The sequence below is a fragment of the Delphinapterus leucas genome, chromosome 6 (assembly GCF_059928025.1).
Source record: "Delphinapterus leucas isolate spDelLeu-1000000601 "Yukka" chromosome 6, BTC_Dleu_Yukka2, whole genome shotgun sequence".
NCBI classification, from domain to species: Eukaryota; Metazoa; Chordata; class Mammalia; order Artiodactyla; family Monodontidae; genus Delphinapterus; species Delphinapterus leucas.
In genome coordinates, this window is record NC_143134.1 from 84,435,871 (window position 1) to 84,460,822 (window position 24,952).

At 42.3% G+C, this 24,952-nt stretch overlaps 1 protein-coding gene across 14 annotated transcripts in view; it reads left to right on the plus strand.

The window, feature by feature from the left end:
• The window catches only part of TLE4 (TLE family member 4, transcriptional corepressor), a 150,660-nt gene that overhangs the window by 98,962 nt on the left and 26,746 nt on the right, over window positions 1-24,952 (plus strand). The window lies entirely within an intron of this gene.

The following is a 24,952-nucleotide window of genomic DNA, read 5'->3' on the forward strand; positions in this document are numbered from 1 at the left end:
TCTCTTGCAGTTATACAGACCAGACCTGAGGGGGGTGGGCAAGCTCTCGCCCACAGGCCAAATCCATTTCCTGGTGTGTGTGTGTGTGTGTGTGTGTGTGTGTGTGTGTGTGTGTGTGTGTGTGTGTGTGTGTGTGTGTGTGTGTGTGTGTGTCCGGCCTGTGAGCTAAGACTGGTATTTACATTTTAAAGGGTTGTAAACAAACAATATGCAGTAGACACCTTATGTGTCCTGCAAAGCCTAATAAATCATTGCTGTCAAGCCCTTTCCAGAAAAAGTTGACTCACCTTTGATACAGACCATTAGTTTAACTCCCAATTTACTTCTCCCTATCTGTAGGAAGAATTCTTTCCTTCTTTTCCCTATTCTCCCTTCATGCATCTACTGACTCCATGCTTGTTCTTCTAGGTCTGACATGGTACTTTTGTTATGAAATGATCACCTTTAAAGATGGTTTTTATCCCCCTTTTAAAATCTCCTCAGGAGGAAATTTAGATAAGCATAAATAAACATGAAGTTGAGAGTTGTTTTAATACTCACATGTGGAGAGAACCAATTACAGAGCTTCCATGGTGCCTGTCCTGACTAATTTCATGAAGGTATCAATTCTCTGGTCCTTTTATCTTCAGAATTCCTTTGATTCACAAAATTGTGTACATAATTTTTGTTTGTTTGTTTTTGTTTTTGGCGGTACGAGGGCCCTCTCACTGCTGTGGCCTCTCCCGTTGCGGAGCACGGGCTCCGGACGCGCAGGCTCAGCGGCCATGGCTCACGGGCCCAGCCGCTCCGCGGCATGTGGGATCCCCCCGGACCGGGGTACGAAACCGTGTCCCCTGCATTGGCAGGCGGATTCCCAACCACTGCACCCCCAGGGAAGCCCTGTGTACATAATTTGAATACCGAGAATGATTTCAAAAATATAGTTGGGAAAATATTGCTTTTTAAAGATATGATATTGTAAAAATAACGATATCTAAATTATGTAATACTGGAATATCAATGTAATTTAGGACTCAAACTGTGAGCCATTCTATTTTTTTCTAAATTATTTCAGTTACATCAATATACAGTTTTTTATATCTTGCCTTTTTACTCCATGAATTGATAAAGTGTGAGTAATCTCACTGACCTTGTCATATTCTCCTTATTTTGGGTCAGAGTACTAGTGAAAATCATTTGAGGTCTCGAGTCAGAAGTCTTGTATTCTAATACCAGCTTTATTTCTCTATAGCGGTGTGACCTTAAGTAGCCACTTACCTCGCTCGAGTTCTACTTTCTCATCACTAACGTGGTGGTGTTAATACTATCCTAACAAAGTTTGGGGGAGGGCAGATACGATGATATAAGTAGAAATGATTTGAAAATTATAAAGTGCTTTTCATATGTTAGTGGGGCTGGTGAAGCAGTAACAAGTTTATGATAGTTTACTGTTTATACATGTCGACTCATTTCTTAAGCATTAGAAGTGATCAGGCTGAGAACCAGAAAGGAATGAGTTTGCTTTTTAACTTACATTATTTTCATGTATTCCTAATATGGGTGGCTTGAGAAGGGGAAGGCACATGTTTTCCTATAGTGCATATACTCAGTTAAATGATTATATCAGTTAGCAATTGCTGTGTAATAGACCTTCCAAAACTTAGTGGTATAAAGTGAAAACTATTTGTTATATCTCATTAGTCTTTGTGTTGGCTGCAGGGCTGGGGAGAGTTCTTCTACCTAAGCTGGGCTTGGCTGATCTTGGCTGAATTTGCTCATGTGTCTACAGTCAGCTGGGTAGTCTAGAATGTCTTTAGCTTAGGCGATCTGGCTCTTCCCCACGTATCTCTTGTACCCACCCCTCCGACAGGCTAAGGCTTGTTCATTTGGCAGCAGCAGAGTCCAAGAGAGCCTCTGTTTGCATTGAGTTTGCTACTGTACCGTTGGCCAGAGCACGTCACATGACCAAATGTGGATACAGGGACATGTGAAAATTGTGGCCACTATTGTAGTCAGTCTACACAATGGCCTTAGAGGTAAAGGAAAATCAGCCCAAGTGGGAACCATATTGTAACCTGGCATGTGAGTCCTGGTGGTCCTCTGTTCTTGAAAACACCTTGCATAATTTCAGTGCTTACACACCCCCATTCCCCATCACTGTACCAGAACCATAGCAGCCTTACGATCTGCCTGTTTTGCAAGGAGTAGCCCACATGCAAATATGCACCTCTTGTGTTTTAAATAATACAAAGAATATTGTTTCCAAGACAACTTTGATGAAATGTCAGCTTTTTCTAGGTTCTAAACCCACATAAGAAGCATTGTTATCCTCATCTCTGCTGGGTAATTTGTATACTGCAGTAGTTTGTTTGAAAACATGCCTGTTGTTCTTTAAAATATGGATAATGCTAGATTAAAGAGCAGATTTTTTTTTTCTGTTTATGCAAGCTCATTTCTAAAGCATTTAAAATAAAGAGCTTGGGCGTGTATGGTATTTAAAAACCCTTCACATGATGTTTTTAAAACAGATCAATTTCAGCATTAAAATGTTAGGAATTCAGCCAAGGAAAATTCAACTTGGATTGTATAGCTGGATGATAACGTATTATAACCATCTTCTTTGAATGTGATTGTACCAGCAGAGTTGAACCTGGTGAATTACATAATTTAAGAGCGTTTGCCAGAACACTGTTGTAGGGTGATTATTCAAGCCTTTCCTAAACAACAGCAAAGCGAAGGATGGATTGTATTATGAGGTACTTAAATCACAAGAAGAGTCGTCACAAAATATCTAAAGATAACTCATTTGACTTGAACAGAAGGTCATATGTCTGAATGTCAGTTATCACACTTAACTACTTGGCAGAATATTAGGATGTAAGAGAGTGTGATTTCTGCTTTTTAGCTACTTTGGCTTGAATTAAAAATGTCTTGAGTTTGCTTATTACTTATCAAAAAGGTATTTTCAAGTTGGAAGTAACATCATGATGGAGACTTTTATTCATTTCACATATGTACAGTTAAGGAAATGTATGTATCAGTCACATCTTTTAGGCATATCACTAACCTTTTAAAAACTTTTTTTTTTTTTTTAAAGAAAAAGTACATGTATTCTTAGTTCATCCCCATCCCAGTAGCCCTGTGTCTCAGGGGGCCATCCATTGCATAAGGTGTGTTTTTGTGGGTCTGTCACATCTTGTCTGCTGCTGCCCTCACTCATTCAAGGTCTTGAGTCAGAGAATGTTTTGGAGGGTCAGATTCATCATTTTGCATCATAAATATTACTCCCCTGGAGAAGTGCTACAGGTTGAATTCCTTAGTACTTCCAAAGGTGGGGATGAGGCAGGACTCTGAAAGAAATGAGAAGGGAGTGGGGGAACTTCTGTATGGAGATCCTAGCTTTAAAAATGCCAGTGCCTCTTCCTTAACACTGAGGCCACATGAATGTGGTGGGAAGGTCATCTAGAAGAAATAGTTCCTGAGACACTCCAGTGATACTGTCATCATTATTGGGGGCAGGGAAGTACATAAACTGAGAGAGAGAGAGAGGCCATGTAAAGACAGAAGCAGAGATTGGAGCTATGCTACCACAAACCAAGCAATACCAAGGATTGCCGGCAACCACCAGAAGCTGGAGAGGCAAGGAAGGATTCTTCCCTAGAGCCTTCAAAAGGAGCATGGCCCTGCCAACACCTTGATCTCAGACTTCAGCCTCCAGACCTGTGAGAGAATAAGTTTCCATTGTTTAAGCCACCTGGTTTGTGGGAATTTGTTTGGCAGCCCTAGGAAACTAATGTAGGTCCCAAGAGTTAAATTTATGTCAGTTCTGTTTCATCATCAGTGTCATTAGTAGTTGCTGTATGATGCTAAATACAGTGCCAGTCTACATATAAAAAGCCACAAAACTTATCTGTTAAATGTTTTAAAAATTTTGTTATTCGGTGGCTAGCCCAGTACAGGCACAGTACTTAGGCTCTGGGAATGTAGTGGTGAACAGGACAAAAATGTCTGCCCTCCCGGGGCTCATATTTCATTGGGGGAGAGACATTTTTTACACGATTAACAATTCTGATGAAATTGCTTCATTGGCTTTTATGTAGCCTACATTCTTTTTTTTTTTTTTTTTCTTCAATTTATTTATTTATTTATTTTGGCTGCGTTGGGTCTTCGTTGCTGCGCACGGGCTTCTCATTGCGGTGGCTTCTCTCGTCGCGGAGCACAGGTTCTAGGCACGCGGGCTTCAGTAGTTGTAGTGCACGGGCTTAGTTGCTCCGCGGCATGTGGGATCTTCCCAGACCAGGGCTTGAACCCGTGTCGCCTGCATTGGCAGGCAGATTCTTAACCACTGCGCCACCAGGAAAGTCGAGCCTACATTCTTGTTCCCCTTTTTTTGTCCTCCGGAATCCTAATTGACCTTTGGATCCAACCTTATGTGATCCAACAAGCCTGCCCATGCTTCTCACTTCCTTGTGGGCTTGGGTTAGCCTGGCCACGCATGGTTGTGCAGAAGTGCAATTTATACTCCCTGGAGTTGTGCAGTCCACATCCTCTGCAGTCATATGTGGTGGCCCTGTAGATGCCACATTTCCTCTCTTGTTTTCCATCGCCCTTCAAAAAAATAAAGTGGAGACCTCAGAGCTTTTCCTTCTCTGGGTTTTGGGTTTTGTTTTGTTTTTACACGTTTTAATGTCCTTTTCATCTTTCCTATTTACAGAATTTGTAGGTTTTCACTTCGTACGTGTTTGATGGAATTCTTGGCCTAAGTCATACAGGTTTTAAAGCCATCCAGATCTGTCAGACCTAATGAAGCAAGCCCCTTTGTCATTCCCTTGACCCCTTTTGTGTCCTCTTTTATTGATAATGCCTTGCTGCTCTGTATACAAGTTTGGTTTGTTTTCACAGTATGCAGGCATTATTTCCTGTGCCTCTTATTAAAATCAGAAGATCATCTTCTAGTATCTGCCCTGTATTAGCTTGCCCGAGTTACTTCAGCCCTCGGGATTCAGGTTTCTTCCTATATAAGTGAGATGGTTGAAGTAGACAGGTGCTTCTCAAGACTTGTAACGAGCATAAAAAGCACAGATGTTGGTTACAATGCAGGTTCTGACTCAGTAGGTGTGGGGTGGGCCTGAGACGCTGCATTTCTCACAAGCTCTCAGGAGATCTCACTGCTGCTGGACAGTGGACCATACCTTGAGTAACAGGGGACTGACTAGATGACTTCTCGGGTCCCTCCCAGCTCAAGATGGGAGCTTTCCTGCCTCGTTCAGGAGAGCCTGTTCGTACCTATGAGCTCACATCGAGAAGGCCACCGCTGATCTTGCCTCCCAGTATTCTTACCACCCCTGCACACTGTGTTCCGATGGAAAGGGCAAGGGACACACTCGGTGCAGTCTGGTAGTGCCTGAAAGGGCCTGATGTCTGCAGTTCTTGTTTATAGCTTGGCCCTTTTTTTTTTTTTCTCAGACTGAAGATAAACCCACTATCTAATGCATAATTAGCATTAGCCTTCAGGTTACATAGTTCTTTTTGTGGCTGTTTGCCTTGGGTTTCCCCCATTCCTTCCTCTCACGGTAATGGTAGATTTATAACCGTCCACATAACTATGATTAAATGTCTTAGTTCCTTTGCTTTATGTGGCGTTCTTGGCCACTTAATTACACTACATTAAATGGTATGTTGCTGCTGTCAGTGCAGTTGGATTGCATTGTGGATAGCATCTTTGGATATTTTGAAAAATGTTCCTATCATACAATTTGAGCTTGTAAATAGAAGTGCTGAGCATGCATAAATGTGCTTTAAGAAACGATTTCTTTATTGCTGTTTAGTTGAACTGATGGTGACACTAAACATCGAGACTTTGATGTTTTATACGGCATTCTTTCCTACTGATTAAATTCATTAGTGCAGTTAATTACTGGGGAAGAATACTGTATAAAACTTCAAAGTGTTGATGTTTAATCACCGCTCGAAAAAGAAGTTTTATACTCTTCAGTTGTCAAACACATTTCAATTAACTGGAGTAAGGTCAGAAATTCTGTTTTCTCTCCTCTGGTCTTCAAAGCTTTTCCTGACTCTTTTCTGGTTGATGGTTGGTTACTGGTTATTTGAGCCCAAGTACTAATCTAGACAAGCTGACAGCGGCATGTGGAGGGTGAAATCTCTTCCCACAAGCTATAAACCGGCAGAACTGAGAGACTCGGTTTCTGCAGAAGGCAGTGAAGACTTCTGTAATCTGTTGATGAGGGAAAACTCACAGAGAAATGGGTACTTGGTTCTCTCTTGTACTCTCTAATTTTGTTATTGATTTAGAGCCACTCCATTTTCCTATATGTTAACCATATATTGCCCTTCTGAGCCACTTCTCAAATGTCCGACAGGCATATTTCCTTAATGAGCTACGACTGCAAAGCTGAGGACACATACCTGTTTTAAAGGGATAGGGTGTAAGTGGAGGTGCTGAGAAGTTGATTATGTGAATTCTCAAATGACCGAGCGACATTGCAGCAGTCAAACGACAGGAACAATAAGAACCCCTTCTGAGGTCGTTTCCCTGTAGTACGTGCTATATCAGTTTTTATTGTTTTTTAAAAGTGAAGCGGGGTTTACAATAGCAATAATGTAATTCAGATAAGCAATTATTGTAATTGACCTCAGTGATGAGTATCCTTGGCTTTTACCACAGTTTGCTTAATACCTGAGGATGGCCAATTATCTCATAATGCACACTTTATTGAGATTACTGTTTTAATTACGGCACTCAAAATACATCACTTTGTCAGCATTGTAGAGCCATGTGTGGGAACACCACACTCAGGCGATCAGAGATGTGTAGAGCATCTAGGTTCATCTAGTGACGTAGTCGTGGTCGCGGTTTTCCTCTCTCTCAACTCCAAACTATGATTTTGAAAGACATGGTTTTTTACAGTTAAATGTGGTTCTTCCTGGGGAGAACGGCCACAGGGAGATAAAGTCTGGGCTGCTGTCACTGCCGCTAATTTAATTGTGCTCTCTGAAAGGGCTGGAGGTGACTTGCACTAATAGGCAGGTGGGTCTAGTTGATTAGGAGTTTGGACCACAGGAGTAGCTGATTCTCTGAATATGCCGTAGGTCTCAACATTAGAATTACCTGGGGGCTTTTAAAATTGCCTAGTCCCCCCCCCACCCCCTGACGGAAGCTGCCTCATTGCTCTGGGGTGGGGCCCAGGAGGGGCTTTGTTTTTAAGCTCCACAGGTGATTCTGACACTGGTGATTGCAGCCAGGGTGGAGAACCGCTGTCCAGTCCTTGAATTGGTTGCTCCCTGCCACTTGTCTCATCCCAGCCCATGACATCATCCCAGAGAAAGGACACCTTTTGGGGTCTTGGCTGCACTGTGCCTTGTTCTTTTCCATTTCCTCCCAGACTTGGCCTAATCTCCTCACATGCCTGAAATGGCCTCAGTGCAGGTTTGGACCCTAACAGTGCTTATTCCTCCTTCCCAAGCAGTGCCTAGCCTACCTCTCCCATGGGATGTCTCAGTGGGTAAATCCCACCCCTTCTGAAACGGTCACTGTACTCTTATCATCCAGTTTTCTGATGATCACAGAAATGTGTCTTACCTTCCTTCCTTCTAAGTTTCTTTGAGTAAGAATCAGCATTTATTAAGTATTCGAAACATGGGTAGTGCAACTTGGAAAGTTTAGTTTTAATTTTACTAATATAAATTTTTACATAGCCACATATGGCTTGTGGCTAACATGCTGACAGCACAAGGTGAGGTTTTTACGTGGCCATTGTACCCTGTCTTGAAATTTTCAAATAAATACGCCATCATGCCTTGTTTATTATTTAAGATTAAAGAACCCTTACAGGCTCCTTAGAGAGAATTTAAAAATACATAAAAATATAAAGAAAAAAACTAACTATAATACTTTTACCTAGGAACAGACATTACAAACATCTTGGATAAATTTTCCTAAATATTGTTTTAAGCACATTTTTACATGGCTAGGATAATATTGAAAATAAACCTTTGCATCCTGCTTTTCATAATTTAAAAAGTAACATTTTTCAAAATGTTATAAATTTGAACAGGTAAATTTTTAAAACAGATAAAATTTATTGTATTTTTTTTTTTGGGCTCATGGGTTACTCAAATGTTTGTGTTTGAATTTGCATGCGATTGTTTCTATAATAATTGTTATTAATTTAAATGATGATGCAATGACTTTGACCATCTTTTTGTTATTGATTTCAGTGACGATGCAATGATTCAACTGCATTTTAGAGAACATGATCTATATCTCATTGATTATTTGCTATCAGTGAGACTTGCCTTGAACTTACTTCAATTTTCATAAAGGTTCTATTTGTGTTTGAGAGTAATACCTTAGGTTATATATAAATCTATTAGAATAAGCTTGATAACCAGACTGGTAAGATATTCTGCGTACTTAGTGTTATATTTTCTGTGTAATTTTTTTTTTATATCTTTATTGGAGTATAATTGCTTTACAATGATGTGTTAGTTTCTGCTTTATAACCAAGTGAATCAGTTATACATATACATATGTTCCCATATCTCTTCCCTCTTGCGTCTCCCTCCCTCCCTCCCACCCTCCCTATCCCACCCCACTAGGTGGTCACAAAGCCGAGTTGATCTCCCTGTGCTATGCGGCTGCTTCCCACTAGCTAGCTATTTTACATTTGGTGGTGTATATATGTCCATGCCACTCTCTCACTTTGTAAAAGCTTACCCTTCCCCCTCTCTGTATCCTCAAGTCCATTCTCTAGTAGGTCTGTGTCTTTATTCCTGACTTACCCCTAGGTTCTTCATGACCTTTTTTATTCTTAGATTCCATATATATGTGTTATCATACGGTATTTGTATTTCTCTTTCTGACTTACTTCACTCTGTATGACAGACTCTGGGTCCATCCACCTCACTACAAATAACTCAATTTCGTTTCTTTTTATGGCTGAGTAATATTCCATTGTATATCTGTGCCGCATCTTCTTTATCCATTCATCCGATGATGGACACTTAGGTTGCTTCCATCTCTGGGCTATTGTAAATAGAGCTGCAATGAACATTTTGGTACATGACTCTTTTTGAATTATGGTTTTCTTAGGGTATATGCCCAGTAGTGGGATTGCTGGGTCATATGGTACTTCTGTTTGTAGTTTTTTAAGGAACCTCCATACTGTTCTCCACAGTGGCTGTATCAATTTACACTCCCACCAACAGTGCAAGAGGGTTCCCTTTTCTCCACACCCTCTCCAGCATTTATTGTTTCTAGATTTTTTGATGATGGCCATTCTGACTGGTGTGAGATGATATCTCATTGTAGTTTTGATTTGCATTTCTCTAATGATTAATGATGTTGAGCATTCTTTCATGTGTTTGTTGGCAATCTGTGTATCTTCTTTGGAGAAATGTCTATTTAGGTGTTCTGCCCATTTTTGGATTGGGTTGTTTGTTTTTTTTGTTATTGAGCTGCATGAGCTGCTTGTAAATTTTGGAGATTAATCCTTTGTCAGTTGCTTCATTTGCAAATATTTTCTCCCATTCTGAGGTTTGTCTTTTGGTCTTGTTTACGGTTTCCTTTGCTGTGCAAAAGTTTTGAAGTTTCATTAGGTCCCATTTGTTTATTTTTGTTTTTATTTCCATTTCTCTAGGAGGTGGGTCAAAAAGGATCTTGCTGTGATTTATGTCATAGAGTGTTCTGCCTATGTTTTCCTCTCCTCTAAGAGTTTGATAGTTTCTGGCCTTACATTTAGGTCTTTAATCCATTTTGAGCTTATTTTTGTGTATAGTGTTAGGGAGTGTTCTAATCTCATACTTTTACATGTACCTGTCCAGTTATCCCAGCACCACTTATTGAAGAGGCTGTCCTTTCTCCACTGTACATTCCTGCCTCCTTTATCAAAGATAAGGTGACCATATGTGCGTGGGGTTATCTCTGGGCTTTCTATCCTGTTCCATTGATCTATCTTTCTGTTTTTGTGCCAGTACCATACTGTCTTGATTACTGTCGCTCTGTAGTATAGTCTAAAGTCAGGGAACCTGATTCCTCCAGCTCCATTTTTCGTTCTCAAGATTGCTTTGGCTATTCGGGGTCTTTTGTGTTTCCATACAAATTGTGAAATTTTTTGTTCTAGTTCTGTGAAAAATGCCAGTGGTCGTTTGATAGGGATTGCATTGAATCTGTAGATTGCTTTGGGTAGTAGAGTCATTTTCACAATGTTGATTCTTCCAATCCAAGAACATGGTGTATCTCTCCATCTATTTGTATCACCTTTAATTTCTTTTATCAGTGTCTTATAATTTTCTGCATACATGTCTTTTGTCTCCTTAGGTAGGTTTATTCCTAGATATTTTATTCTTTTTGTTGCAGTGGTAAATGGGAGTGTTTTCTTGATTTCACTTTCAGACTTTTCATCATTAGTGTATAGGAATGCCAGAGATTTCTGTGCGTTAATTTTGTATCCTGCTACTTTACCAAATTCATTGATCAGCTCTAGTAGTTTTCTGGTAGCATATTTAGGATTCTCTGTGTAGAGTATCATGTCATCTGCAAACAGTGACAGCTTTACTTCTTTTCCGATTTGGATTCCTTTTATTTCCTTTTGTTCTCTGATTGCTGTGGCTAAAACTTCCAAAACGATGTTGAATAAGAGTGGTGAGAGTGGGCAACCTTGTCTTGTTCCTGATCTTAGTGGAAATCCTTTCAGTTTTTCACCATTGAGGACGATGTTGGCTGTGGGTTTGTCATATATGGCCTTTATCGTGTTGAGGAAAGTTCCCTCGATGCCTACTTTCTCGAGGGTTTTTATCATAAATGGGTGTTGAATTTTGTCAAAAGCTTTCTCTGCATCTATTGAGATGACCGTATGGTTTTTCTCCTTCAATTTGTTAATATGGTTTATCACATTGATTGATTTGCATATATTGAAGAATCCTTGCATTCCTGGAATAAACCCAACTTGATCATGGTGTATGATCCGTTTAATGTGCTGTTGGATTCTGTTCAGCATTTATTCTTTAGCGTCTGTCTTAAATACCTGATATGCCACCTTATAGGAATTTAGTTCTGGTTGATGAGATCAGTTGTTTCCAACCCTCTGCTCCCCCCCATTCCGTGATAAGCCTGGAAGATGCTGTTCACATGAGCCACGCGGTCCCATGAGCCCCCTTAAGGTTAGGAGCATTCTTGTGGGATACCTAAGACTTACGCCTTACTTTTTCCAGGACAAACCTAGATCAGATTGCAGATGCATAAAGACGACACCAGTGTGTTGACAATCTTGATTCCATTCTAATTATATACATGCATCTGTACCTATATACACTCAGGAATACATGCATCCTTATTTGCATGTGCGCACGCACACACACACATATACACACATATATGTTAATATGAAGTAAGACACTGGGTTATACCTCTACATCTCTCTGAAATCCATCCTCTTTTTCTCTTCTCCAGCACTCCCTCCAGTCCGAGCCACCAGCATCTCCCCGTGGACCACTGTTTCCCCTCCAAAGCTCTACTCGCTGGCAGGCTCACTTAAGCCCATACTAACAGCACTAGAAAACAAGGACACCAAAAATGATGAAAGCTCAGCTTTGATGATCTGATTCAGAATTTTGCTCTTTTAAATTTAGCATTCATGTAAGGTTTATATTGTACGCTTAGTATTGTTTTCATTTTTAATTACCAAGGGTGGAAGTAGGCAACATAATCTTTTCTGCTCTTCGGTGCTTTTAAAAGTCTTAACTCTGACTCTGGCCCCCTCTAACACAGAACTTTTCAAGGATCTCCTGAACAATTTTTAGAACGTGTGTGCCATCTCATTACTCCCCTTCAAGGGCACTTAGAATAAAACACAGACTTCGCCATGGCCTGCTGGGCCCGCACAGCCTGGCCCTCCCTCCTCCCAACATGGCCCCTTCACGCGCTCCCTCCCCAGCAGACACCCAGCCCTTCTGTTGCTTTTCGGGGCCTGTACATGTGCTCTTCTCCTTGTCTGCAGCAGTGTTCTCCTGGCTGTTCACATGGTGGGCTCCAGTTCCCATGTCGGCCTGAGCGTCCTCTCTTTGAAGAGGCTGTCCCTGAGCACCCTGTCATTAGTCTTAACATCCAGTTTATCTGCTTTGTAGCATGTTGTCATTTGCACTTATTATATTGTTGATTTATTAATTTCTTAATAATAACTTAATTTACTTTACTTTATGTCCCTTACTTGGAAAGAGTGCTGTCTGAGGATAGGGTCCTCATCCTCACTTTCTGTTGTGATCCAAGTCGCTGCCGTAGGGCCCAGCCGAGTACCTGGCACCTGGTTGGTACTCGAGTCAGTAGCTGATGGTATTCTGTTACTAACCAGGGGGTTTGTGCTGTGTTCCCACCACCCCGTTGGTCCTCACACCTCGCTCACTGTAGAGTGGTTTGTGACGTTCCAGTGAAGTTGGTATGCAAGTCTAGTCTTCACTCTGTTACCCTGACTCAAGGCCATGCTGACACCTTTGGCATGAATTCTACAAATAAGGAAAAAGAGTAGAACATGTGAAGAGGGCACCAAGCCAAGGGGGCAGGTAGGTGCCCAGACTGGAGAATAGGCTGTCTGAAATGTTTGACTCCGGACAAATAGGGTGGCCTTTCCCCAGAATCTGAGGCTTGAGAAACTAACTGCCCCATGACCCTCTTTCAAAGGAAGGCAAGAGGAGACTTGCCCGGATTGGGTTGCTGATAAAGGCTTGGCCTTCGCCCTCTAGGGCAGATTCCAGAAATAAATGTGAAAGAAAGGGCAGTATATACCTGCCACTTCTCCTAGTTAGCTCATCTAATCTCTGTTACAATCCTGTGGGACAGATACCCTTGTCGCCGGTTTTACAGGCATGAAAATTGAGGCCTGGAGGGGTTAAAGTGCTGGAATCACACGTGTGTAGGATATGTGTGTGTTGGAGCTGAGACTTGAAACCAGAGCACTCTCACTCTGCAGCCTGTGATTATTTCATCCCCCCACCCCTTCCCTCCAGACTCCACTGCGCTGCAAAACAGTGCTTTATTCCCCTTGTGTCCCCAGTGTCTAGAACAGCCAACACAGAGTAGCCAATCAGCTCAAGTCATAGGATTGCTACGGAGTCGCAACACCAGGCCCTGCTTGCGAAGTCTTTGTTTAGCCCTCTGACAGAGGAGTAAAGCCTCCTTCCACCAGCTGGTGTTGAAAGCACTTCTGCTTCCAGTGGGGTCTGGCTGGCTCTGCCCCACTCTCCCTTCCCACTGGAAGGAGGCTCATGGCTGTGTGTTTGAGCAAAGCTTCTCAGTGGCTCAGAGGTCTGTGCCGTGACCTTTGATTAATCCCCTGCTCCTGGATGCTTTCTTGTACACACTAGATTGTGGCATCTTCTGCATCTAGATTCCTGTGCCCTGGATGCTTACAAACCAAAAGACTAGCAGGGTGATAGAGTGCTGGCTGTTAGCAGAGGGCTCTCCTGAGATGGACTTTGTGTGCTTGTGTGCGTACACGTGTGACGAGAGAGGCTGTCAGAGGGGAGACACTCATACCACAGAAGTCGTACCTACACTTTGAGTTATTTTGATCTTCATTCCTTCATTCAGCAAAAACTTTTCTGTAGTGTCCTTACATTGCAAAGTGCAGGATTCTTTCAAGCCATATCTAGTATTAAATAGCAAAAGCATACTACTGAGCTCTAGGGTTCTTCCTTTTTAATACAATAGTGATTGATGGAATGGTATTCCCCTCATTTCTCAGGGTGATGAGGGAGAATATTTTCTTCCGGTATTCAGCATGCTGCTATTACCACACCATTTAGCTCGATGCCAAATTGCAGTTGGCTCCATTCAGTTCTGTTTACCCAAGTAGCGCTGTAGTGATTAAATGCCACTGGGTACACCGAGTATACAAAAGTAATTAACCTAAAAGGACATGTTAGAATAAGGGTCAACAACCTCTTTAGCCCGTAGTGCGACGGGGAAGACAGTATTGATGGAGATACTGGTGGCGGGGCAGGGCTGGGTGGTCAGGGAGGAGGAGGTCAGGAGGGAAGCGAGGTCAGCAGGAGCGCAGGGCAGCACTCAGTTGTCAGGGGCGGCAAGCAGAGCTCTGAGGCCTTTTCTGTAGTTGTCTTGTAATTTAGGTCTCTGACCTCTGATCATTTGAGATGGGGGACAGGGTGGGATTAGACTGTGACCTGAACCCCCTTTCAACATCTCAGCCCCAGTTAGTGGAATGCTGTTTTCCTGTTTAGCCTAGAGTAGTCTCAGCTTAGCTCATGCTTGTTCTTCCAGTATTTTACATATTTGATCAACCCTTGCATCTTTAGACCTAGTTGTCAAATAAAAGCCACTGCTTGAAATCACTTCTTTGGACAGATTTGAAATTGTGTCTCTGAGTATCTGTGTCTCATTTGTTTTTAGTCCTCAGTATACTGAAGTCACTTTCTTAAACTGACTGATATTAATATGCTTTACGTTGCTTTACGTACTAAAAATTTACATAAAACTCGAGATAGTCATCTTTGACTTAAAAGTCAACCAATGGGGCTTCCCTGGTGGCGCAGAGGTTGAGAGTCCGCCTGCCGATGCAGGGGACACGGCTTCGTACCCCGGTCCGGGAAGACCCCACATGCCGCGGAGCGGCTGGGCCCGTGAGCCATGGCCGCTGAGCCTGCGCGTCCGGAGCCTGTGCTCCGCAACGGGAGAGGCCACAGCCAGTGAGAGGCCCGCGTACCGAAAAAAGAAAAAAAAAAATCAACCAATGTAAAGCTGTTTTTTAAAAAAACAAGTATGCTTTCTGTCTCCCCTATATTTGGCTTTTTCTTTCATCACCTGTGTGTGGTGACTTCGTCTCCCGGAAAAAAAAAAAAAAAAAAAATGGGAGTGCTAAGGATTTTTTTCCTTGACCGTAACCTCCTTGGGAGATAAACATTTCAAGGAGATCCCCAGGGATCACTGTTCTCTGAATGAGTGGCCGCAGAAAGAACTGCTGACGCCTGCATTCTTCACTGGTGGGTCTGTGAGGCAGGGTTCATTTAGGTCCTGCCTTTTCAGTGGTCAGACTTGAGTAAGCTTTGTTTCTCCCTGGCTGCAGACAGCTGCTGAGTACGTGATGAGAGCCGAGGAAGAGGGGAGCCAGTTGAAAAATGTCTCCCTTATGCTGAAGATGTATCTCTTTTAGAATAAGAAAAATTGGTGGCTTTGATACATTTACAACAACAAATATTTCTTGCTTGCCCACCCAGAGGTCAAGCCTGGTGCTGACCTTGGGGGAGGGGGCCTGTGCCCTTGATTGGTTGGGGAGCAAACAGGGAAGAGGCGCACCGCCTTTGACCATATTCTCTGCCTGGCACCATTGTGACTTTTGTTTCCGTTGTATTTTTTACTCTGCTTCCTCTTGCTGTCTTTTTAACATTGTCCTGAAAATTGTCTTGTCACTACATCACTTTCCAAATTACCACTTTTGAGGGCTGCCCCCCTCCCTCCCTCCTTTGGATGTGCCTGCACCAGGCCTCCCACCCCCAACTCCAGCTGTTCTTCTGACCATGGTGGTCATCATATGGAGGGCTGAGAACACAAAGAAATACTTAGCCCAAGGGCATATGCCCTTTAGGAGTGTATAATCTCTACTGTCTAGATAGTAAAGATGTTATGGGAACAAGTAAGACATATACATGAGTATTGATACATGAGCAGATCAAGTTTTGTATTCATTCATTTGTACAGCAGCCCTTAACTGAGACAGCAGACCAAGTCTTCGTAGAATTTCTAGTCAAGTAGAAGAGACTAGCAAATAATCAAAATAGTGGCCGTGGTAGAGATGCTAGGAAGGAAGTAAACAAGGGACTATGGTAGGGATTCCCGGGAGGGATCACCTTGGATAGCATCACCGACAAGATCTTTCTGCGAAGGTGGCATCTAAGCAGCTGAGGAATAAAAGGTGAAAAGATGCTAGCTGCTCAGAGGCTAGGGAAGGGCGTTCTTGGCAGAAGCCTGCACTGAGGGATGAAAGAGTAGGGGGTGTCCAGCACTCTGAGAAAGAGACTTTCAACTGGATTGGAGAAGGTAGACAGTGTCTGTAAAGTGTCAGATGCTTGTGTTAATTCCTGTTGATTCCTATTGTGACTTCAAGAAATTTTAGACCTGTGTCATCTAATATGGTAGCCAGACACCACATGTGGTTATTGAGCACCAGAAATGTAGCCAGTCCAAATTGAGATGTGCTGTAAGCGTAAAACGCAAACCAGATTTTAAAGACTCAGTACTTAAAAAAAATAAAATGTTTCATTAATAATTTTGATACTGATTATACATTGACACGACGCTTTTTGATACATTGGGTTAAATTAATATACAATTAAAATTCACCTTACCTGTTTCCTTTAAATTTTGTAAAAATCTGGCTACTAGAAAAAATTTAAATACATATATGGCTCACATTATATTTCAGTTTGTCAGTTCTGTTCTAGAATACAATTCACTTTGATATATTAATGAATGATAGTAACCAAATTGGCTAAGTGAACACTGAAAACTGTTTTGCCCTTTTGAGGTGGTATGAAGAAGACCTAGAGTTTGCATTTCTGATTAGCGACATTAAAACTGTTAGGAAGCCTACCTTTATATTGGTACACTGTTGTTTCCTTCTCTGTTCCTGCTGAATTACCCTCTGATATTGTATAGAGTATACTTGTACACATAATGCATAAGAATATATATGAGGCTCTGTGGAGTTAACACTCTTGGGGAAAAAAATGTTTAGCCTTTCAAGTAGATTAAAACAGTTTACTGGAAAAAAAAGAGCAACACGAAAAGATTTTCTTTTCCAATAACTTTTAATAGTTACTAAAATGAGGGTTCTGGTCCATTAAGATACAACTTGCCAAGTCTTAAAGCTGAGTCACTTTTTTCTCTGAGCACCTACCCTGCTTCAGCTTCTTTCCAAGCAGCTGTTTAGAAGTATGTTGATATTTTGATTCAAGAACAGATCACAGTACAAGAATGAGTCTAAAGCCAATTCACCCTTCCCAGAAAATGCAGGAAGGAAAATTTTGCCAGCCGCTTCCCCCGCATTTGTTTTTAGGGCAGTCAGCCTCAGTGTACCACATCTGATGTGTCAGTAAGACTTAGTAACATTGATTATAAGACATTAGGAGAATGAATGATTTAGGATATACTTTATAGGTACTATACTGAAAAAAGAAATCTCAGAAGAAGGTGGCCGGTGCATGTGACTATAATTTACATAATGTCTGCATATAAGATTTATAGAATCTGTAGAAATGAGGGGAAGGAAATTCTGGGTGGAGGACAAATGCACATAGGAATGTTAGGTCTTGCAAACTTTGAGGACATTCATTGGACTGAAGGGCATGAAGTGACTTTGGGGTGATCAGACAGATTAAAAGATGTGTAAGTGACTTCTGTGCAACATTTGTGTGCACTTGGTAATTTTTATTACAGTTTCTGGGAGACTGTTCATACTGTGTCATCTCTGATGATCAGGAGTGAGGCTGCTTGATTAATTCAGCCTGTGCTTTGGGCTGTCTCCATCAGTGGTCATGGGATGTACTTGCCCCCCTCACCCCCCCAGTTGGTTCCTCATGTGACCCACGCTTTGGACCACATGCAGACAGTGGCTGTCAAGAGAGGAAGCTCGGGTGCTTATATAAGAAGCAAACCTGTACCTTTAGTGTCAAAGCATCATGCTCCAGCAGCTTAGCTTGCCAGCTAAAGGAGCTGTATTTAATGAAATTTCTGGGGTGGAGCCAACAGCTTTATTCCAGGAAGAGGAAATAACAGTCAAGAAACCTCAAGAGGACATTAAGATAATGTTCTAATTTAAAATCAATTTTATTGATACCTGATAAATTATTATGGCATTTTTTTCCTGACCAAGTAATAGATAGCACTGAAGCCTTGGAAGCAAAACATGAATGACTAAATATTGAAGTGCTGTAGATACTGCATGAAGGAAAAAAGTATGTAGGACTTTTGTGTATTCTAAGTATATTTAACTCATGGAGCCCTACTGGAGGGCAAGGGGTGCATTTCATTCATCTTTGTATTTCAGACTTAGTGGGTACTTACCCATAAGTGGACTAGGGTTATGTCGTGTTTTCCACATTAGCCAAAGAGGTATAGCTCTTCATGATGCTCCAGACTGTTCTTCACAACACGCACTCTCCTCTAATCCTCACAGCCACCTTCTAAGGAAGTACTCCTGTTGTCCTCGGTATCCACTGGAGAAATGGAAGCTTGGAGAGGTTCATTAACTTGTCCAAGGTCACAGAGCAGATGGTACAGACTGGTCTCGAACCCATAGCTCTTTGACTCGGGTACCCATAGCATGACCATTGTAGATACTTCCTCCCTCCTTAATCATTCCTCTGGTTTGATAGAATTTTGATTACTATCTGCAAAAGAAATTTATCTTGAACTGAGTTGTTCTTACCCAGAGAGAAGCGGTAAGACAAAGACGACAACAGACCATTTTAAAGAACATGTTGTTCACAAAATGTTATAGAAGGTGAAACATTTATTAAGAACAGACTCATTACTTTATATGGAGATTATATTAAATATTGTTTTATCAAGGGCAGGTCTTCAGAAAGTCCCAGTCATTTTTGAAGGTGAATTTTGATTTATGTTAATTTGAAAAAAGCAAGTTCTGTGAGGATTATATACAGATTGTGTTTTTAATGACTTCCTTAATCAAGCAGGTTATTTAAAAAAAAAAAGAGTCTTACTGTAACGAGCAGTAAACTGACAACCAGTGACTGGCTCAGAGCCCTACCATATTCAGGCTTTTCACCACCAGCATGCTATAAACTTTAAGGTAATTTACATAAATTTGCATGTGTTATGAGTCAGTATGTAAGACGTGTGCATTTTGACCAAATAATTTTCATTTTAAAGTTTTTATACTTAATTTTCCCCAATTGAGGATTATTTTCTCCATCTCTCCTGGTTATTTCCTTATAAATGAGATAATAAATGTTAAAATGCTTTATTATAAAAAGAGCTCTGTGAACAGGAATGTAAACATTTTATGTAATGCTATACAATAAAACCTTAATCAGAAATGCTCTGGGATATGGTATGTTTAGTTTCGTATAGAAGTTTATTCACAATATTACCTTTCCTTCAGAACGTGTTGAAAGTGTTTTACAACCGTGAAATGCCCTGAGGACTAATGACTGTAATTGAGTCCGGGTGACTCAGGATGCTAGGGCTCCTCCTGAATGCCCTCTGCTTGGAAGGAGGAGTGGGCTGGGTCCCTGGCTGATCTCCAGCAGTACCTTGTCCTTTCTGTATTCAAGAAAATCACCAATATCCATTTCTCTTCTAGATATCACTCTTTCGCAGAGGAAATGATGATTGAGGACTCAATAAAAGAGTCTACAGGGCTCTTGGGCCTGCCTTCGCTGTCTTCCCTGCCCCAACTGCCATAAACAAACTCCCCCTGAATTGTCCCTGACCCAGACTAGTTCCTGTACTGAAAGAACTACAGTTAAGAGTAGCAGTATATTCATCTTCTAAAGTGGGCTGGTTTTGAGAGTGAAGAGACCTGGACAACAGGTGTGAAGTGGGGACAATCCGGAACTTGCAGTCACCCTGGCCAGATTTTCGTGGTGCCCTCTGCCCTGTCATCATCGTTTTTATCTGTTTGAGAATGGATTTACCCTTCGGTGCCAGGTAGATGGGGTGCCTGAAGGCCACAGCTGATGAGCAATGAGTTTTAGAGTTCTTGATCATGGTTGTCCGCTCGACCTTTAGAGCGTATTCTTGCCGGTTGGGATCTTGTAAGTGGGCAGGGACATCTGAGCACTGCACCTGTGCCAGTGGAAAGCAGAGTTAGTTTGGTGTGCATTTGAAATCAAGTTAGAAAGTCCCGCGTGGAGGTGGTATTTATAGTCTTGCCTGCAGTATTGAACCAAAACCTTATTGTAATTGTTGAAAGGAGATGTGTTTTGGTAATAGCAGCCTATTGGAACCCTTATTATGGATTATCTGCATATCTATGCTGAGGGGCAGTGCTACCCAAACACCTAGAATAGTCCTTATGTGAGGCTTAAAGTAGAAGATGCACACTAGCTGCGCAAGTAAATAGTGTGCAGCACACAGTCACAGTGCTGAGTTGCTATTGCTGGGGCTCAGTTATTTGCCCAGGGCTGTGCCTTATACTTTATGTGGCTTCTTTCACTTAGCCCTCAGAGCAGCCTGGTTGACGGAGTGGGTGGGGTGTTGTTGACTCCAGACTCCACACTGATTGAGACTGAGCAACATCCTCAAGGCTACAGGGATATTAAGTGGAAGATTTTTAGCCCAGGCAGTCTGGACTCCAGAGAGATGCTCTTGCCTGCTGGTAAAATCTGTGCTACCTGTTATTATAATTAGCTGATTGTAACAGCACTGCCTCTTTGGGGGCGGGAGAATGCTTTATGGAGCCCTTTCTCATACCTGGTCATCTTTGATCTTGAGGTGGCAGAGGAGTCACAGCAAAGGGGGCGGTGGGGTCACCCGTTTAGATTGCTGGAGGGCTTTGGGTATGACATCAGTAAAGGGTCTTACAGGGCTTTAAGCCTGCCTTCTCCATCCTCCCCACCTCCACCACCATAAACAAACTCCCCCCGAGTGTCCCTGACCCGAACCACTTCCTGTACTGAATGAATTACTGTTAGAGTAGCAGTTTTGCAGCTGACTTGATCAGTAGCCTTAGTAAAGTCCAGGTTGGATTTCAAACTAGGATCTAGAGTTTTTCTCATTTTGAGATAACATGATTTATAATGTTAGGAATTAACTGACTTTAAAGCTTATCTTTTATTACCAAAGCAATTAGGATTTCCATATAAGGTTCATAAATATATATTATTTCTTTATTTTCACTCTGTTTCCCTCCTCTTTATCTTTTATTAGACATCTACCTTGTTTTTTCAATATCCCAATATGTGTTTATTTTTTAAAAATACAGAACGTTTTGTTTTTCAATTCTAGGTTATTACTTTATTTGGGAGAGGTTTTTACCAACAATTCACCTTTAAGGTATTTTGCCCTTTCCACATCGGCCACCACTTTCTGATTGTGACTCTTCGTTCATAACAAGTTTGCTAGTGTATTTACATGATCAAAGTGTAATGAGAAAGATTTATGTTTAATGTTTCTAAGTTTGTAGATTTCTAAGGAGTAATAATGCAGCTCCAGTAAGTCTCTTATTACGTAATAAGTTAGGGAAATATCTAACCTAGCTAAGCTTTTAAAATAACAATAGAGGAGTAAAAATCAGCTTTTCTTGTAAAAGCGTGACTTTGTCTTTATCAGTATTTAATTCCTGCTGTTTACATGTCTAGCAACGATCCAAATGGCCTTCCAGTGGCAGAATGGTGAACTTGTAAGATTCATGATGAGAGTCCGGGCCAAGTCCAATTTGATTCTAGAGCAATTATGTTATTAGAACATTGCTGATTGCCCCAGTGCCTATTGTGCAGCTTAACCTTTAAATGCTAGTGATAATTAACTACTTGATCATTCTACCAGGAAACTCCAACGTGCAGCTCTGTTCTGCAGTAAAATTCACAAGTAAAATACTGTCCACGGTGCCTGAAACAGCCAGCTTAAAAAGAAAAAGCTCTTTGTACATGTGTGCCAATTAATAAGCATTACCATTCAGTATTAAGTTTTAAGGAAGTATTTTGTCATCGTTTAAAAATCAGTTTTCCTGACTTCGTCCCAGCTTACCCTTCCCCCTTGACATATACACACTACCAAATGTAAAATAGCTAGTGGGAAGCAGCTGCGTAGCAGCACAGGGAGACCAGCTCAGTGCTTTGTGACCACCTAGAGGGGTGGGGGAGGGAGACGCGTGGGGGAGGGAGACGCAAGAGGGAGGGGATATGGGGATGTATGTATATGTATAGCTCATTCACTTTGTTATACAGCAGAAACTAGCACACCATTGTAAAGCAATTATACTCCAATAAAGATGTTTAAAAAAAATCAGTTTTCCTTTTAGACAGAGTGAAAATAACGTTAAGTGTGTAGTATCAGTAATCATACACATGTACACATGTACACGCAGTTTTTCTTCTTTTTGTAAAATATCACAGTAGTAGGATGAAGGCATGTGGAAGGAGGTAGAGGATTAAGGTGAAGAAGGGGGCAGAGCTGCCAAGTTGCCAGATCCCAGGAATGCCACGCCTCAGGTCCTTCCCTGGTTGAACGGTTTCCTGTGGATTTGTCTGGCCAAGAGGCCCTCTGAAAAGGAATGTATCACATGAATCTTGGATTAAGATTGAGGAGTGCCGGAGGGGTCGTTCAGTCATTTAAGTTTGAAAAAAATTCCTGGCAGTTCTGTGCCACTCACTGTGCTGGGTGGGTGCCCCCCGCCCCCAGGAACCCACAGCCTGGAGTGGGAAGCACCTTGTAAACAAACAGCTATCAGTTGATTGGGAGCGCTCACTCATTGGGTGAACAAAATGTTAAGGGAACAAAGAGTGATTAATTCTGCCTGACAGTGTCAGAGAGCTTTGAACAGTGACGTTTAGAGCTGGTTCTTAAGGATGGTGAGGGAGGATTTCAAAAGGAAGATACTGAGGGAAAGAGCATTCTTGAAAGCCAGGAAGAAAGGCTGCCAATGCAATGAAAATGGATGGCGCACCAGGGAGCAACAAGCCCCAGAGCTCTGAGACGAGGCCCAGGCCCTGGATTGGGGCAGCGAGTGAAGGGCTTTGGAAAACAGCTCTACTCAGAAGTTTGGTCTTTTTTTCCTATGGACGATGGGACACCATTTGTCAGTTTTAAGGAAAGGGTGAGAATCTCTGTTTGGGAAATGAATCCCAGAAATGTGGAGGATAGACTGGAGAGGGGAGAAACTAGATACAGGCTCTGGCATTAAATATGTTAGGTAGTAGCTCACAGATGGTGTTTGTGTGCATGATTTCAAAGAGGTAATGGTTGTAAAAACCTGATCGCATTGGGTCATGGTAGGAAAGCAAAGCAGAAGCATTGACTCAAGTCTTATGGCTTGGGAATGAGGATTGGAACTCAGCGGACATATATGAAAGTCAAGAAGCAATCAATGCACTTTTTAAGATTGTTTGGCTCCTAGTGCTTTGCTTCAGTCTTCAGCCTTAATGAATAACGCCTGCCATCTTTCCTGCCACCAGACATAAGAGTGTATGTTTGAGTAGGGATAGTTAGAGGGCTTGGTGCTTACATTAAAGGGACTGATACAGGAAGGTAAGCGTTTGGGGTTTTCCAGCCTCTCTCAGTGGGAACTCAACTGATCCTTCTCAGTCTTCCTCCTCCTCCAAACTCCCTCCCTGCACCCCTCCCTGCCTTGGAGCTAGTGGAGGAGTTGCCATCACCACGGCTGACCACTAGGGGGTGATCTTTTGGTAGCTGTACCGACACAGGGGTGGAAAAAAGACTTAATTATTGCTAACAGACTAATAAGGTAAAGAAAAAAAGTACAAGGAGTAAATTTTTTTTTTTTTTTTTTCTCGGAACGCGGGCCTCTCGCTGTTGTGGCCTCTCTCGTTGCGGAGCACAGGCTCCAGACGCACAGGCTCAGCGGCCATGGCTCACGGGCCTAGCTGCTCTGCGGCATGTGGGATCTTCCCGGACCGGGGCACGAACCCGTGTCCCCTGCATCGGCAGGCGGACTCTCACCCACTGCGTCACCAGGGAAGCCCCAATAAGATGGGTGAAGCTCTAAATGAGGAAAAGCTTTACTGAACAGTTGCCTGAATTAATTTGGATGCCAGGCAGAGATTCTGGTGGTGATGCTTCGTTCTTCCTAGAACTTTTCCCCCATCTCTCCAAGTTTCCTTGCCTCCGCCCTCCAAGGCCAGCCCTTTCCCACCCCACCTGGGTTACTCTGGTACTCAGGAGTGCTGCCCCGGAGCCCCCTGAGGGACTTGGCTCTTCAGGCCTTCAGTTCACCCTCAACAGGTCAGCCCTGCACCCTCTCTGTATACCTCCCCTGTAGTTTAGAGCTTCTCCTTGGTCTGTGTGGGACTGAGTCACTAGGCCAATCCTTGAAGTTAGTGACAGTTTTCATCAGTGCTCTCTTCTTCATCTATGGTTTTAAGCTGTCCTATCATCTCAGTGTGCCCAGTAACCACCTGACCTCGATGGCCAACTCATTCTCTGTGCTTCAGAGAATTTCTCTGTCACTGCTGTTTGTTTTCTGTGTGTGGCACTCCTCCAGCTGAGAGCTCTTTGGAAGAGCAGAGATGACAGACATGGCCTGAGCCCAAACAGATCACCCCCAACTGTGATTCTAAGGGGGGGGAACCATCTTTCTATTCCCTGGTCCTCATGGGGTTCCTGGATTTCCAGAGGTTAAAGAAAAGAGCAGATCATGGAAACTCTAGGAGTCAGAAAAATAATAAAGTGCATTTTTGTAGGTGTGGTTTTGTTGTTGTCGTGGTGTTGTTGCTTTACCTGCCACTCTGCATCTCCCAGGCCCTTAAGTTGCGGGACTAAAGCAAAATTCTGTAAGTATGACCTTTGTGTCACCATATTTGTGTGCTTAAATCCCCAAGGAGTACCCCTCTTTTTTCACTGAAGAGGTAGTAATTATCTCTCAAGGTGGACTCTAATTTATTCAGTTTCTCTATAGAGGCTTGAAATACTGGCTTCTCATCAGCTGGCAAATTAAGGGTGGGCGGGGGGCTGCCTTTTCTTTCTCCTCTTTCTCTTGTATCTGCTTCCTCTCTCGATAAAATATAAACTTCTCCTTTAGACCAAACTCCCTTTGCCTTTTGCGTTTAACCTATTCCCTGCCTCCTCTTTTTATTCCTCTGCTCCCTCTGTCCCATCTCTACTTCTTCTGTCTTATTCTTTGATTTTTCCCCTTTTCTTTTTTCTCTATACCTTTGTTCTCATCTTCATTTCACCTCCTCCCCTTTCTGCTGTCTCCTCTTAACAGCTCTGTGAGTGTGTACTAAAGAATGAAAAGGAAATAAA